General features: G+C 45.0%; 1 protein-coding gene and 1 long non-coding RNA gene across 2 annotated transcripts in view; one reads left to right on the top strand and one right to left on the bottom strand.

The window, feature by feature from the left end:
• The window catches only part of OLFM2 (olfactomedin 2), a 246,011-nt gene that overhangs the window by 80,649 nt on the left and 148,943 nt on the right, over window positions 1-16,419 (bottom strand). The window lies entirely within an intron of this gene.
• The window catches only part of LOC120933266, a 32,406-nt gene continuing 30,488 nt past the window's right edge, over window positions 14,502-16,419 (top strand). Inside the window, exon 1 of the long non-coding RNA XR_005748073.1 lies at window positions 14,502-14,537. This is a non-coding gene — a long non-coding RNA (uncharacterized LOC120933266). The remainder of the gene's footprint in view (window positions 14,538-16,419) is intronic.

The raw sequence follows: 16,419 nt of genomic DNA, 5'->3' as shown, positions 1-16,419 counted from the left end.
ATACTGTAGCGCTCACCCCCGAAGGAGCCGCTGGTTGATTTGGGATCGGCGTACTAAGTTACCAAGTTCTTCTGTCTAGGGGTGATACTTGTGAGTGTGGATGAAAGAACAAGTGTCCAGCCGGTAGCGTGATTTTCCAATGCTTTATTCCAAGGCCAACAAGGCCAACATCAACAGGACACACAGTAGAGAAAGAGGTTGATGAGTAGGAAGAACTTGTAGCATCAGGCCTTGGATATCAAAAAGCATAGAGAGCAAGCCTGCGCTCGGCACAGATAATTCAACATGTCGCCACCCTCGCCAGGGTGGGTTAGTGCCCTTTGGACAGGCAATTAACTCGGACCTGGCAGCCAAAGGGTACTTGCAATAATCAGATCACTGGGAGGAAACAATGCCTCTGCCACAGGCGTAGTCAATTTTCTTAGTATAATCGGAGTATAAGGATAGCGAATCTCCTCAGTAAGTCTTATTCTGTAGGATCACCCACTGACAGCAAATATAAGGTACCTGTCATGTAGCGTGGTGATCGGATCCCTGGTGGTTCGTCCAGGCCTCGCAGACAACCTCTGCACTCAGGTTCTCCCGAGCCAATCCCCCACCCTTCAGCCTCCAGCTTAGGATCTGGAACCCAGCAAGGCGCTGGGGTCCCTCTCTTTATCAAAAGGAGGCTCCGCAAGGTGCACAGCCTCCACCGGGCAGGCCATGAGGATGGGGCCCACGGATGCGCGCACCCTGAAGGTGGATGCCGAATTTGGATCTCGGGCCCCGCAGACTAACCAAGAAAAATGTCCGGTGCTCCAGATATACCCCCCCGCCAGCATGCCCAAAGAGGCAAACTCCTCTGATTGGCAGCTGGGGAAGGATGGTTCTGTCAGAACCCCTATAGCGCCAACTGTCGCCCGGGGGTGGTAGCGCACCCCTGGACACACAGACTGACCCAGGAGGCAGTTCTAAACTGGCCACAGCCCAAACTAACAATTAGTGAATGGGAGAAAGTGAAATCTCCCATTCCCCACTAACTTTAGCGTAACGCCCCACTAATTTTAAAGGGGGGGGGGCGCTACAATGCCAACAATGGGGCACCATCCCTCCCTTTAATACCAAATGTGATGACATTTAATCCTGCTGAAGGCAGCAACATTTCCACCCTTGCTGACCACAGTCCGGCCCCCCTAACATCTGAAGGGCAATAACCTGGCCCTTTGTTTAGAAAGTTTGGAGACCCCTAATATGCACTACTGTATATGGCCAAAAGATTGTGAACACCTGACCACAAAACTGGTATGAGCTTTTTGCACAAAACTATAAGCTCCCAACTCAAATCCTCTCCCCTAAAATGACCCCTCTTAGCTCAAATCCTCTACCCCTCAAATTTCCTCACTAGCACAAATCCACTAAATCTCACCAAAATTCCCTCTTCTAGCACAAATCCCCAATCTACCCTCCTTGCACAAATCCTTTCCCTCCAAATTCCTCTATTCCTCTTCTGAGCACAAATCCCCCCCCTCCTCCCCACTTACAGTCTTCTGTGTCCGCCCCCAAGGGGGAACACACATCTAGGGTGTTTCTAATGCCGTCTGATGCCCCTATGGGCTTCCACTGGTGAGTTACGCTGGCTTTCTAAATACTCCAAAATTAAAGGTTTACTGGTAGCTTCACTACAATGATGTTTTTCACCTGTTTCTCAATATCATACCCATGAGACTGTATCTCTTTCTAGATGTTTTGGTTGAATCCTCCTGAAGAAGCGATCAAAAGTCGCGAAACATGTAGAGGACCACGTCTATACCTACATCTCTGTGTTCCCACCTACCAGTTGGGTTCTATGCTTGTTAAGTGTTATTGTAACGCAACTACTTACAACAATTCTATTATTGTCTTGTTGTCTTGGTATTTTATGTATTTTTTCTTAAGAAATGTATAACTTTTATCAATTTCTGGGTACCGAGATAGTCATTCAAACACCAAAGGCGTTATAGGGCAATACTTTGGAGTAGCCCCTGTTAACCCATCCGTTTCTCTCATTGTGTAATTATAGGATGATGGTACCTATCCCCCACCTATCACACAGATCACCACTGCTGGTATAAATTCTCACACATTAAATTCCCCTCCTAGCATTAATTCTCTCTCCCCAAAAACATTTCCTCTCTTAGCACAAACACCCACATAGTTCCCCTCTTAGCACAAATACTCTTCCTCGCTCCCAGCACAAATTCCCCAAATGACCCCAGGCCTCCAAATCCCCTCTTGCAGCACAAATAGCATCCAATCTCCCTTCCTACCACAAATCCACAAATCCCCCCCCCCCCCAAAAAAAATCATCCTTTCTAGCACTAATCAATTTTTTCCTCCCCCCCTCCCTGTACTAATACTAATTGCCAGCATAAATGTTTATTACTCTGCCCCCTTCCCCCTCAATTGTGTCCCCAGTACAATTCCCTCTTCCCCCTTCTTCATACACACAGACTTTAGATGCAGCGCGTGGGATGTCCTTCTTCCCAGGCTCCTCGTCATTTTGACACATTAGAGTTGAGGAGGAGCCCAAGGGAAGCTTCCTTTATCTTTGACTTTTAACACTTTTGACAGGCAGCCAGTGGAAGAAATGATGGCTGCTGTAGGGGAATGGGATTGGGAAGTCGAGGACACTACTGGCTCTTAGATTGGGACTTTGTAGGGTTTGCTTACCTGCCCCCTACTCACATTTTGTGCTGCCAAAACAGGAGCAGTATAGGGAGGAGATAGGGGATGGGTAAGCAAAACCCAGCACATTCCTGATCTGGTAGTCCTAATAGAGGAGTGCTGCAGTGGCAGGAGGGAAGAGCTGGAGGGAACACAATCCACACATCCTCCTGGCTCTCCTTTTCTCCAGATTTGGCATGTTACTTCCATGGCTAAGAGAACAGGAGTAGTGATGCTGCTGTTGCTACTCCTGTCAACCTTTAGCTTTAGAACTCCCCACTCCCCCCCCACATGACACAACCACGCCCGGGGCAGCCTCCCACCTGCCCACCACATGACACCACCACACCTGGGGCAGCCCCCCACCTTCCCCACCACCAAGCTTGGGGAAAGCCCCACCACATGACACCACCACGCCCAGGGCATCCCCCCACATGACACCACCATGCTCGGGGCAGTCCCCCCACATGACACCACCATGCCTGGGGCATCCCCCCACCTCCCCCCACCCCCATTCTGCCCATCCTGGCCCCGTTTAAAATAGAAGTATGTCCAAAGCTACACTTATTTATGCACACGGCATAAAGTCTGCTGTCAATTGACATTACAGAGCCGGCACAAACCCTGCAGTGGTCCTGACAATAATGTCTGGATCCACCCAGATGCCTGACCGGCAGTTGGCCCAGTCTCTCACCACACTGCTAAGAGCCTGAACCAGCGGCTCTCTTCCCTCTCCACAGCCCTATGCTTGGAAGTGAGTGGAGAGGAGAACTGCAGATGTTCACAGAGTTGGATCTAATGAAGGGCTCAACAATGCCTAAACATTTTGTAACTTAATTCAAGGAATGCACTGGAGTGAAAAAAATGTAGGCTTTAGAACCACCTTGAACTCAAAAAAGAATTATTGACCTAGCTTTGTGCACAGGGGTCCATTCAAACTGGAACATGAAATGAGTTTCCACAAAATGCCACATGGTTGGAAGCTAAAGTTGCCACTTTTTCTTCAAGTCAACCCTGAACACTTTAGCGGCACACAGCATTTTTTTTTTTATAGAATAAACTGTACATATAGTATATTTTGAAATTAAATAACATTTCTAATCATATGACGTTAATCATAAGAGTCCCCCTTTACATCAGAGTCCACAGAGTTCCCCTTTTACATCTGAATCTGCAGAGTTCCCTTACATTGTAAGGGGGGGGGGGGGGCTGCAGACTCTGATATAAGGGATGCTTCAGGAACAAGGGATGTTCTGATTTAAGAGGGAACACTGAGTACTCTGAAGGTCTGTGTGTGTGTGGGGGGGGGGAGGGGGAGTTGTTATTGCTGACTTTGGGCAGCGTGACAGAGTGTAGCAGACACTCTAGGTTTAGACAACTGCAACCAGCAAACCTGCTGGGAAGCCATAGTCCGGTCTTAATAATGTGTCTGGGTTTCAGGCTGTCTCAAACCCAGATGCATGATTCCAAATCCAAACTGTCTGTGTTAATCCCAAACAGGTGGCAAGGCAACCCTATTGGAAGCCCAAAAATGTATTTGCATGCTATCAATTAAAGGGATGTCCATTTAGTGTATTTCATTTCTGCTTATGTATATATTCCTGTATTGATGCTCCTGCTATAATGGGTGACAAATCTACTTTCTTTTATGCCAAGACCAATGAAACAAGTTATAAAATCCCTGCTAGAATCCACCTAAAACAGATTTAATTATTTTAGATATACTTGTCATTTTACAATATAACAGAAATGTACTAGACAGCAGTGTAACTATGTGAGTAAGTGAGTGAGTGAGTGAGTGAGTGAAAAACTTATATAGCGCAGCACATGCAAACTAAATCGCCTCTGGGCGATCGTTGTTCCTGTCTCCTTTTACATCAAAAAGAGATGAGTTTTGATCTTTCTTCTGAAGGCCAAGTGGTTTTCCTCCAACCGAATGCTGGTTGGTAAAGCGTTCCATAGTCTAGGACCTTGGACCGCAAATCTTCTTTCACCTTTGGACTTGTATCTGGCTTTGGGTATTTGGAGCAGATTTTGGTTGGTGGATCGCAGAACGCGATTGGAGTTGTGAGCTTTTATTTTTTCGCATAGATATTGGGGGGCCTTCCCCTGGATACACCTATGCGTCAGAGTGCTTTAAAAGCAATTCTGTCTTTTACTGGCAACCAATGAAGGGTTCTCAGCAAAGGTGAGATTGATTCCCAGGGTTTTTTCCCAGTCACAAGTCTGGTGGCCGTATTTTGAACGACTTGCAGACGGGCGATTTGGGAGTCCGAGATAGAGGGCATTGGCATAGTCAAGTCTGGAGTTCACAATTGTTCCCACCACGACTGCTATGTCTTCTTTAGGAATAAATGGAATAAGTCTACGTAGTAGGCGCAGTGGATGGTGAGATCCGCTGACTACTGACCCTATTTGTGCATCCATTGTCAAGATGGAGATGACCCCGTGAAGTCGAAGATGACCCCGTGAAGATGACCCCGTGAAGATGAAGATGTCACTGAGGTTTTCGAATAATATACCGTATATACTCGAGAATAAGCCAAGTTTTTCAGCAAATTTTTGGGTGCTGAAAATGCCCCCCTCGGCTTATACTCAAATCACCTTTTTGCGCCTGACCCCCCTGGACTTTGGGGACCCGGTACCAGCCGGTCGTAGGTTCCCTGGACCCAAACTTGGCACCACACATATAGCTCAACTCTTCCTCTACAGGTGTGCAAAGTTTGTTGTCCGGGGGACCTATGGCCGGGGAGCAACGAATTTTCAAAGTCGGGCACCCCTTCCAAACCTGTTGCTTTTGCTCTTTCTCTAAGTTAAGGGCTGATTCATATTAAAGCAATCCATACTATACATTAACTTTGTGCATTAAGGCAGCCCATGCATTATGAATGAAATGCAAACATGCACAAAGGGTGTAAAAAAACATGCATGATCCTTTTTTAAACCACAACACAGGTTTTGCGCTTTGTGGTGCACTGTGGTGCGTGGTACATTGCGATCTGCATGTATTGTGCTTTGAGGTATCATTCACAATGAATGGCACTGCATTAGAGCAGGTGTATTGCAGCAATGCGCACTAACACATGCATTTTATAATGTGTTGCTGACATGTACAAGTGTAGAATTTCTCAATAGACAAACTAAAGAAAGCATAAAGATCCCGGCAAAACCATATCCTCAGGATAAATAGTTACATAGTCGAGCAGAAAAAAAGACACGTCCATCAAGTTCAATCAAAAAAGACAAAAATAAATAAAAAGAAAACCTGCACGCTCAGAACCCTAAACCCCTAAGGCAATTGATACTCCCTGGATCAACAATCTGCAGTGTTATTTCTTATAAATATTAATAGTCGCTTATATTTTGTGTATTTGGAAACATATCCAGTGCCTTCTTAGAAGCAATCTACTGAGTTGGCTAAAACTAGCTCCTTTGCAAGTCTATTTCACATTTTCACTGTATATTGGGTAGCTTGCCTGCTCTTCACCTCATCTATTTACATAGTTACATAGTCTGGTTGAAAAAAGACACCACCCAGTTCAACCAATAAAAGGAAAAAATAAATAATGAAGGCAAAAAAACCCCAGCAAAGCTGCCCCAGCGGAGGAACAAATTCCTCCCTGATTCCTCAGGGGGCAATCGGATATTCCCTGGATCAATTTTGCCTATAAATATTAGTATCCAGTTATATTATATACATTTAGGAAAGAATCCAGGCTTTTTTTAAAGCAATCTACTGAGCCGGACAGAACCAATAGAAGAAAAAGAAGAAGCCTTTCCGTATTTAAAGAATAAATCTCTTTTCCTTTTTTCCTTTTTAAAAAAGTGCTCCCTTGTCTTCTGTGATACCCTTAAGATAAATAACTCAGCACCAAATTCACTATATGGACCACTTATGTATTCATACATGTTGATCATATCCCCCTTAATCTCCTCTTCTCAAGAGAGAATAAATTCAGTTCCTCTAAATCTCTACTAATCTTGCCCTTTTCTGCACTTTCTCCAGTTCCCCGATATCCTTTTTGAGAACTGGTGCCCAAAACTGAACTGCATATTCCAGATGAGGTCTTACTAAATATTTGTACAGAGGCAAAATTATATCTCTCTCTCTCTCTCTGGAGTCCATGGCCCAGATTCACAAAGGAGATACGACGGAGTATCTCAGATACTCTGTCGTATCTCTCAGAGTATCTATGTGACTGATTCATAGAACCAGTTACGCATAGATATCCCTAAGATCCAACAGGTGTAATTGTTTTACACTGTCGGATCTTAGGATGCAGTACCGCGGCCGCCGCTGGGGGGACTTTGCGTCGTAAACCAGCGTTGGGTATGCAAATTAGAAGTTTTTCACGTTCGCTACGTCGCCGCTAGTCTAGTTTCCCGTCGCAAAGTTAGTCGTCGTTTTGGGTGCCTTAACTTTAGACAGCAAACGTATTGTTGACTAAAGTATGGCCGTTGTTCCCGCGTCGAAATGTAAAATTTCACGTCGTTTGCGTAACACGTCCGGGAATACGGAAGTATGCTACGCACATCGCCGATCGCAAAAATGACGTCAGTTCGCGCAAAGCACGGCGGGAATTTTGAAACGGAGCATGCGCAGTAGGTCCGGCGCGGGAGCGCACTTAATTTAAATGTTACCCGCCCATTCGATTTGGACCGCCTTGCTCCGGACGTATTTACGATACACCGCCGCAAGTTTCCAGGTAAGTGCTTTGTGGATCGGGCACTAAAACTGAAAACTTGCGGCGGTGTAACGTAAACGGCTTACGTTACACGGGCGCAATTGTACCTGAATCTGGCCCCATGTGTTTTAATACAAGAAAGGATTTTGCTCACTTTGGAAACCACCGCTTGGCATTGCATGCTATAATTAAGCTTCTGATTTACCAGAACACCCAGATCCTTCTCCACCATTGATTCCCCCTGTTGTACTCCCCCTAGTATGTATGATGCATGCATATTCTTAGTCCCCAAGTGCATAACTTTACATTTATCATCACTAAACCTCATTTGCCACATAGTTGCCCAATTAAACAGTGCATTGAGGTTGGCTTGAAATTGGAGACATCCTGTAAGGACGTTATTCCACTGCATAGCTTGGTGTCATCTGCAAAGACTGAAATGGTACTTTTACCCCCAAACTTTATATCACTTGAGGTATGAACAGTGGAAGCTGGTGGTTTCTTCTTTGGGGGGGCGGCAGACAAAAAACACCCCCCAGAGGCATGGCACGGCACTGAATAACCCCTGCAGGCGGTCCAGCACTTACCCCCTCATGTAGTGGGGCTGTGATCTGTTCTCCTGGAGTGAGATTCTCCAGCTTCCACCGCCGCGTGTCTTCCACCAAAGCGGCTAGGCATCCAATAGGATCGCTTGATGCTTTGGCCAATCAGGAAACAGGTCTCACAGACCTGCCTCCTGATTAGCAAGGAGGAACTTTAGTGTGATGATTCATTCGCTATGCGCTCCAAGCTCACCCCTTTCTGAAGCCTATCAGAGCCTCTGGCTGTAATCAGGTGCTTAAAAAAAAAAATGCCTCCCATTGGAATCATTGGTCCGGGGTCACTGATATTTAGATTAGGGGGCCAGATGCATGTATAGGGGATGTGGCACCCATGTGCCCTCTCTGACGGGGCGCCACTGGGTATGAATTGTTGTCAATGTACTTGTTTATTTAATGGGATCCACAAAAAAATAGACTGTTACATCATTGACAAATCCAAAAATATATACACATATCACATATCACATAAAAGTATATACACATATCACAAATCCTAATCCTTGTCCTCTTCATCACTAATTACATATTTCTTGTGTTTCTTTTTTGCTTTGTCTTCATCATCTGCTTTCCTTTTAGCTGAAGGTTTATCTTCCTCCACTTTGTGAATGGACAAGAAGGAGAGTGAGCAACCCACTATCATCACTCACTCATACCTCAGGTCATATGCTCGATCTCATTTTCAAACAAGATGTGGAAATAGACGTCTTGGAAAATGAGCCGCAACCATGGACAGATCACCATGCGATTAAATTCATAATTACCAAAAACGCCCCCTCAAAAAATATGATAAAACCGGTGACAACTCACTGGACCAGATTTTAGAAGAAGCTCCATTCGGAACTCTTCAAAACAACACTAGGGAACAAAATAAAAACAATCCAACAACAGAAAACAGCCACAGAAACGCTCTACGTCATCAACAAAGCTCTACTACAGTCAGCCGACTTAGTAGCACCAAAACGCAAAACTTGCATCCGGAAAAAAAACGCCAGCTGGTTTAATGACCAGCTGTTGTTGCTAAAGCAAGAGCGTAGAAGAGCAGAAGCTGCTTGGAAAAGAAGCTCTTCGGAGGCAAACCACTCCACTTATAAGAGAATCACCAAGAAATATCACAAAGAAATCTTTATGGCCAAAAAAAATCATATCTCCAACATCATCACAAATGCCCAAAACCGCACCCGCAAACTCTTCAAGGTGGTTACTCAGACGATGAACACAGCTTGTTTAGAGGCCCCCGATTCCAACTCACAAGAATTTTGCAATGAATTATCGGATTATTTCATTAATAAAATTTAAGGAATCCGTGTAAGCATTCAGCAAAATAGACCCCTCATCAACCCATCCCCAAAACTCAAACCAAACACCCACTCAAAACCATCACAATCAACGAAATTCTCTCTAAAACCCATTTCCATCGAGGTCACTAAAAATATCATCGGTACTCTGCGAAATAGCACAGCGCCCAATGATATCATCCCCAAAAAACTGCTGAAAGAGTGTGCCGATATTTTGGCACCAGCTATCTCGCAGCTCTTAAACCAATCATTCAAGGAGGGCAAGGTGCCCACCTTGCTGAAACAAGGTATAATAAAACCGATTCTAAAAAAAAACACCCTCGACCCCAAAGATCCTAACGACCGTCGACCCATAACAGGCCTAAATGTCTTCTCCAAGGTAATGGAGAAAGAAGTTGTACAACAGCTACAACATCATTTAGACACCCATAAATTACTCGACACGTTTCAATCGGGTTTTTCGTCATGGTGACGGAACAGAAACAGCGCTACTCAAAATATGGGATGACGCTCTAGAGGCCGCAGACGAAGGAGAATCTTGTCTCCTGGTACTGTTGGACCTAAGGGCTGCCTTCGACACTGTAGACCATGGACTACTTCTGACTCGGCTAGCTGAAGTAGCCAGAGTCACGGAAGGTGATTTAGCTTGGTTCTCCTCCTTCTTGGAAAACCAATCACAAATAGTGAAATTGGGGCATTTCACTTCTGAAAAACGGACGGTATCATGTGGAGTCCCTCAGGGATCCCCTTTGTCGCCAGTTCTGTTTAATATTTATCTCTGCCCTCTTTTTGAAATCATTAGTAACCAGAAGTTACTTTATCACTCTTATGCAGATGATACACAATTGTATTTTCACATATGCAACAAAAAGGATCATTTTCTTGGACTAGAGAAATGCCTTTCTTTAATAGAAAACTGGATGACAAAGAGTTATCTTAAACTCAACGGTTCAAAAACAGAACTTCTTCTGTTTCACGCGAACCGCAAAAATCATCCCACAACAATATGGACACCTTCGCCCACTCTGGGTCAATCCATCACCCCTAGCGCCAAAGTCAAAAGTCTCGGAGTCATCTTTGACACAAACATGACAATGGATGCACAAATAGGGTCAGTAGTCAGCGGATCGCACCATCTGCTGCGCCTACTACGCAGACTCACTCCCTTTATTCCGAAAGAAGACGATGCAGTCGTGGTGGGAACAATTATCAATTCCAGACTGGTCTATGCAAACGCCCTCTATCTCGGACTCCCCAGATACCAAATCGCTCGTCTGCAAGTCGTTCAAAATACGGCCGCTCGACTAGTGACTGGCAAAAAACCATGGGAATCAATCTCACCTTCACTGAGATCCCTTCACTGGCTGCCAGTAAAAAATAGGATCGCTTTCAAGGCACTCTGTCTAATGCATAAGTGCATTCATGGAAACAGCCCCCAAATACCTATGTGAAAAAATAAAAGCTTACAACCCCAATCGTATTCTACGATCCACCAATCAAAACCTTGTCCAGATACCCAAAGCCAGATACAAGTCCAAGGGAGATCGAAGGTTTGCAGTCCAGAGAACGCTCTGCCTGCCACCACGCGAATGGAGTCGGACCACTTGGCCTTCAGGAGAAAGATTAAAACCCATCTCTTCTGAGGCCAAGGGGTTTTCACTCACAGAATGGATACAGTGCCCAGAGGCGATTCAGTTTGCATGTGTTGCGCTATATACGTTTTTCACTCACTCACTCATCACTGCTCTAGAGCTGGATCTGTAGGGTTTCAGAGCCTAAAGTTCAGCATTTATAGTTTTGTACAGCGGGTGGCTGTCAGTCTCTGCTCTGCCCCTCCAGCGCTAACTGGAGCACCGGGTTGTAGAGGGGACGAGAACAGCTGGCTCAGGCTCTCAGCGATGTGCTGAAAGGCTGAGCCAGCTGCTGGTCCAGGAATGTGGGTGGATCTTGACATTAACCTCTCTAGAGCAGTGTTAAAGGAAAGAATCCTCAGGGGTGCGGTGGCAACATCCCAGTCTAAGTGCAACCCTGGGTAATCTCCCATGCACAAAGGGGAGAGAGAGCACACCCGCACCCCTCCCGGCTCTCTCCTCCTCTATGCTGCCATGCGTATTATCGACAGCAAAACAGAAAGCTGCTCGCCCGTGTCCTACCAACCAAAGATGTTGCTAAGGACATGTGGGGTGGCACGCAGAACTTTCTGTTTTGCCTGCAATAGTACACATAATAGCAGGGAGGCAGAAAAAATCTAGGAGGGGGTGCAGGGTATTTGGGGGGGTTGTGCTGGGGGGGGGTGTTGAGAGCGGGCTTTGTACTAGGTGTGAGGATTTGGGAGCAGTGAGTTTGTGTTAGAAGGGGTGACTTGGGGGGTTTGTGGCATGATGAGAAATTTGGGAGGTTCTGTTCAAAGAGGGAATTTGGGGGGTTTGTGCTCAGAGAGGGGGGTTTAGGGGGGTTTGTGACAGGAAAGGGAATTTGGGAGGGTTGTGCTCAGAGAGGTGATTGGGGGGATGTGCTAGGAGGAGAAAGTTGGGGGTGTTGTGCTCAAAGGGAGATCGGCGAGGGGTTTACGCTAGAAGGAGGAATTTGGGGAGAGTAGAGTTACAACCAAAATCACTGAACTTTTTAGTGCAATGCAGTGCGGTAACACATGCCAAATTGCATGTTTTCCTGTACAGCAGAAAAGACGTGTTGCCTTTTGCAGTTGTGCATGAGTGCCATTAATTCCTAATGCACCCCATACATCTAGAAAATATGTGTATGGTTGCGCTCATTAAAAAGTGAAACGTGAAGGAAGATGCAAAAAACTGGTGTGAATGTGTCAGGGCTGGGCTCCTGCGTTCCTGTTGAAGACCTGCTTGACTACGTTCCCTCTGGCTACAGTTCCTGCTTGCTGTACTACTACCTTTATCGCTGGCTCTTGGACATTGGCTTGGTCGACTACCTGATCTGGTTACTGAACTCTGGCTATGTTTTGACTACGCTTGCCCTGTTTACCTTTTTATTTTATTATTAAACAAGTGTGATTTAACTGTACTTCTGTCTCAGTCTGATTCATGGTTCCTGACAGAATAAGCCCTCAGACTCGTGTGCCCCAGGATTGTGCACAATTCTATGGGTGCCTAAAATAACAAAAGGTTGAAAAACACTGCTCTAAAGAAGTAAGGCCAAAGCTTAGTTCTGCACTCCTGTGATCCGTATTCAGCTGGCAGCTAAAGCCCAATGTTGGATGACATCACTGAGTTAACTAATCTGAGGAAACCAAAATACAGGAGATCTTGGTTAAAATGTGTGCCGTATTTGAACAGATCAGAGTTAGCAGTTTGACCAGATTAAGATTTTGTAATATAAGAAAATACTAATTTTAGTTAATTAACATCTTCTCTGTAAGAATCCCATGTTGGAAGGGTGTTAATTAAGTCCAATGTTTACAACTGCAGCACTCTCTGGAGATCGCTTTGATTTCCAGAAGGAGACTGCAGACTGCTGTTGGGGAGAGTAAGAATTTGGTCTAAGTTCAGACTTGTATAGTCTGAAATGCAATCCATGGTGGCTAAGCAGCCACTGTTTGCCATTCAGGAGACAATCCCATTGACTCCTGAATGTCTGCTTTTTTCATATATTTGTTTACAACATTTCCATTTTGCAAGCTCCCAACTGCCCCCTACTTGGAGGGACTGTTCATATTTTTTCTTATCCAAATCCCTTTGTACCTCATTCTTCCTCAAATGTCCTTCTTTTAACTCTGGTATAAAGAACTGCAGAAATAAATGTTCTGTTTTAATTGCCATAATTATTGATATTGCACTTAACTTTTGAACCATTCTTCAGTTTTTTGCAATGGTTATTTTCAATGGTACTATAAGGAAAAATGGAGACAAAAAACCCAATGAGTTTGCACTTTAATTTATCATGATTCGTGTGTTTGGGAGTTTCACAGGGGTTTCTCCTTTGCCAAAATATTCCTTTATTAAAAAGGTGTCCCTCTGACCCATCTCAAAAGGCCATGCCATGCATACTTGCCAATATATTCATCCTGTTGACAATGCCACCCCTGTCCACAGCCCACACCTACGAAGGCCACCTTTTGATGGGTCTCACATACATCATGCCTACATTCTGTGCAGCTCTGCCACTGTCATGCCCACTTTCTAGGCAGTTCCACCCTCAGTTATTCGGTGACCACCCACTCATGGCCTTCGATTTTGCTTTTAAATGTCCTTATTTCTTCTGAGAAATCCTCACTTCCTGTTCTTCTGTCTGTAACTCCACACCGTAATGCAAGGTTTACTCCCTGGTGTGGAGAAAGCCTCTTGAGGGGGGAGGGGGCAAGCAGGAGTGTCAGGACACTCTCTACTTGCAGATAGAGAAAGGAACTGCGTGTTAGTGGGTGTCCTGACACTCCTGCTCGCCCCCTCAAGAGGCTTTCTCCACACCAGGAAGAAAGCCTTGCATTATGGTGTGTAGTTACAGACAGAAGAACAGGAAGTGAGGATTTCTCAGAAGAAATAAGGACATTTAAAAGCAAAATCGAAGGATGAGGTAAGTGAAGGAGGACTGCACTAAGGTAAAGGAAGCTATTTAGGGGAAAAAAATGCACCTTTACAACCCCTTTAAGGTTGTGTTTTTCTTTGATGTATCTAAAGCCAAAACTGTTTTTTATACTTTGGAGTAAGTGAGAATGGGTTAGAACATTTTATTTTTATAGCTGTCTGTGTCCGATGTAGTGAGATTCACTATTTGTCTCAGTTACCAGCGCCACTGACAGAAAGTGATGGGAAATCCAAATGTGTGCAATGGTCCACCAAACTGAAGGCAAGGGAAAATCTTCCAATGGAGACATTCGATGTAGGGACAGTTGCACAAGGGGAAATTTCCTCCCACTTTAAAGAGGTTGCTCGCACTTGTTCTTGTATCTGGAGTGAAGGAGGCTCTCTCCAAAGGGATGCAGACAGCAAAAGATAAACTGTTGAGATTTCCAACCTTTCTCTACTTTATCCAAAACAAAAAAGTTATGGATTTAGAAATACTTTAATGCATAAAAAAATCTGCCACTGGTGTCTTCTACCCTCTAGCTTGAAGAGTTTTTGCTTCGAAAACATAAGATGCTGGCTTTCATTTTTTATTCTGGGCCACCCCTGACCTTTATTGACACTAAAAACAATCTTAGATTTGTTTGCCGAAAATTACTTTTTAACTGGAAGGCAAACATAAGGGAAATAATTAAACAAAGGACAAAATCAATGAACAACAGGAACCTGGAGGACAAGGCGGTAAGAGCTCATGCCGGGGCTGAAAACCACTTTAGTTAGTTCAATAAGAATAAGTCTCTTTTCCTTCTACAGCATATTTGCAGTTATGTCCTACACGGGGCAAAAAAAAATGTTATTGAGTTTATGATCTCAGTTATTGTCTAGACATACCTGGAGCTAGAACAAGTTCCCTACCAGGCAGCCATCAATACTGTTATTGTTGCAATTAGCCGATGTGGTGCTTTTTAAAGATTAAGCGCATTAAGCATCCAAATTGCATTGACTGGCACTGTGGCGTTACAATTGTCACCATTGACTGCTTTCCATTTGAGTCATTTGTTCAATGTGTGGGAAAAATGCAAATACTTTTATAACCCAGCACAAATGTGAGTATAAAAGTGTATAAATTTGATAAACACACACTTATACATACTTATACATACATGCTGTTGTGAGTACATATACACTCCTTTCTTTTAATCAAGATGCTGTGGTGTGCATAATAAAAATTGTTAAATGTGTCTATTTAAAGCAAATAGATTTTTTTACTTGCTACTCAGACCTTACAGATGGTCCCATCACACTGAAGTACGTAGGTGCTTCCTCTGCTCCATGTAACAGAATTGCATTATTTTTTGCCAATACATTGATTTCAACAAGAATTTTTGTTGTGGGGCATTAAAAGAAATGTTCTCCTTTATGCCCTGGCCCCAGACATAGCCACTTGAGCTATAGAAGTGTAGCGCTACAACCTCAGGAGCCGCTGATTTGTTGTTGGGATTGGCGTATTAAGTTACCTTAGTGCTGTCTAGGGGTGCAGTTGGAGAACAGAGTATTGAGTGAATGTCCAGACAAGGAATAGAGGTTTTCCAATGCTTTATTTCCAGGCCAACACGGCCAACATCAACATCAAATAGGAAGAAAAGGATGATGAAGAAAAAGGGAGAACTTTGCAGTATCAGGCCTGGAAAAAGAACCGAGCAATCGTGCTCTCAGTGGTACCAAATTACAGTTCGTCGCCACTCTAGCCAGAGTGAGTGAAGTGCCCCCGGACAGACTCCTGTCACAAGCCTGGCAAATGAAGCCTCACTCTAGATTGCTGGGAGGAACAGATCTCTCTCACAGACCTAACTCTAGGGCCTCTGCCACAGGCCAATTACTTGAATGAGCTAAATGGACGAATTGAGCGAATCCTCCCAGTAGGTTTTAGCATAGGTCACCGGATGACAGCAAAGCATACCTGTCAGCATTCCGGTCACCAGATCCCCGATTGGTTCGTTCAAGCCCTGTTGGACAACCTGCCTCTGGGTTCTCCTCAAGCCGACCCCCCAATCGAACGGCATCCAGCCTGGGATCCTCTCAATAGAACTGGGGACCCAGTAAGTCACTGGGGCCCCTCTCGGCAACATAGAGCTCCGCATAGCATTTGACCCCGGCCTGGAAGGCCATTGCCGGGGTCCGTTGGATGCGCGTACCCTAAAGGTGGATGCTGCACCTGGAACCTGGAACCCGTGGGAAGAACCAATAAATATGGCGTCAGCCACAGATATACTCTCCCCCACAGCATTCCCCGTAAGGGAAAACTCCTCTAATTGGCTGCTGGGGAAAATTGCTCTGCCAGAACCCCTCTAGCGCCACCTGTCGCCCAGGGGTGGAAACAACACCCCTGGAGCGCAGGCTGACCTACAGGACATTTCCAGAATGACAGCAGCCCAAATTTGACAAATTGTGAATGGGAGCAAGAATAACTCTCCCATTCCCCACTAACTTTAGCGTAGTGCCCATACTGGAAGTAAGGGGGCGCTACAGAAGGCTTTACCCCTTTCATGGCCAGGCCATTTTTTTGCAATTTAGCACTGCGCTACCTTAACTGGTAATTGCGCAGTCATGCTACGCTGTACCC

Source organism: Rana temporaria, chromosome 3, assembly GCF_905171775.1.
Source record: "Rana temporaria chromosome 3, aRanTem1.1, whole genome shotgun sequence".
NCBI lineage: Eukaryota > Metazoa > Chordata > Amphibia > Anura > Ranidae > Rana > Rana temporaria.
This window is presented reverse-complemented; position numbering and strand designations above follow the sequence as displayed.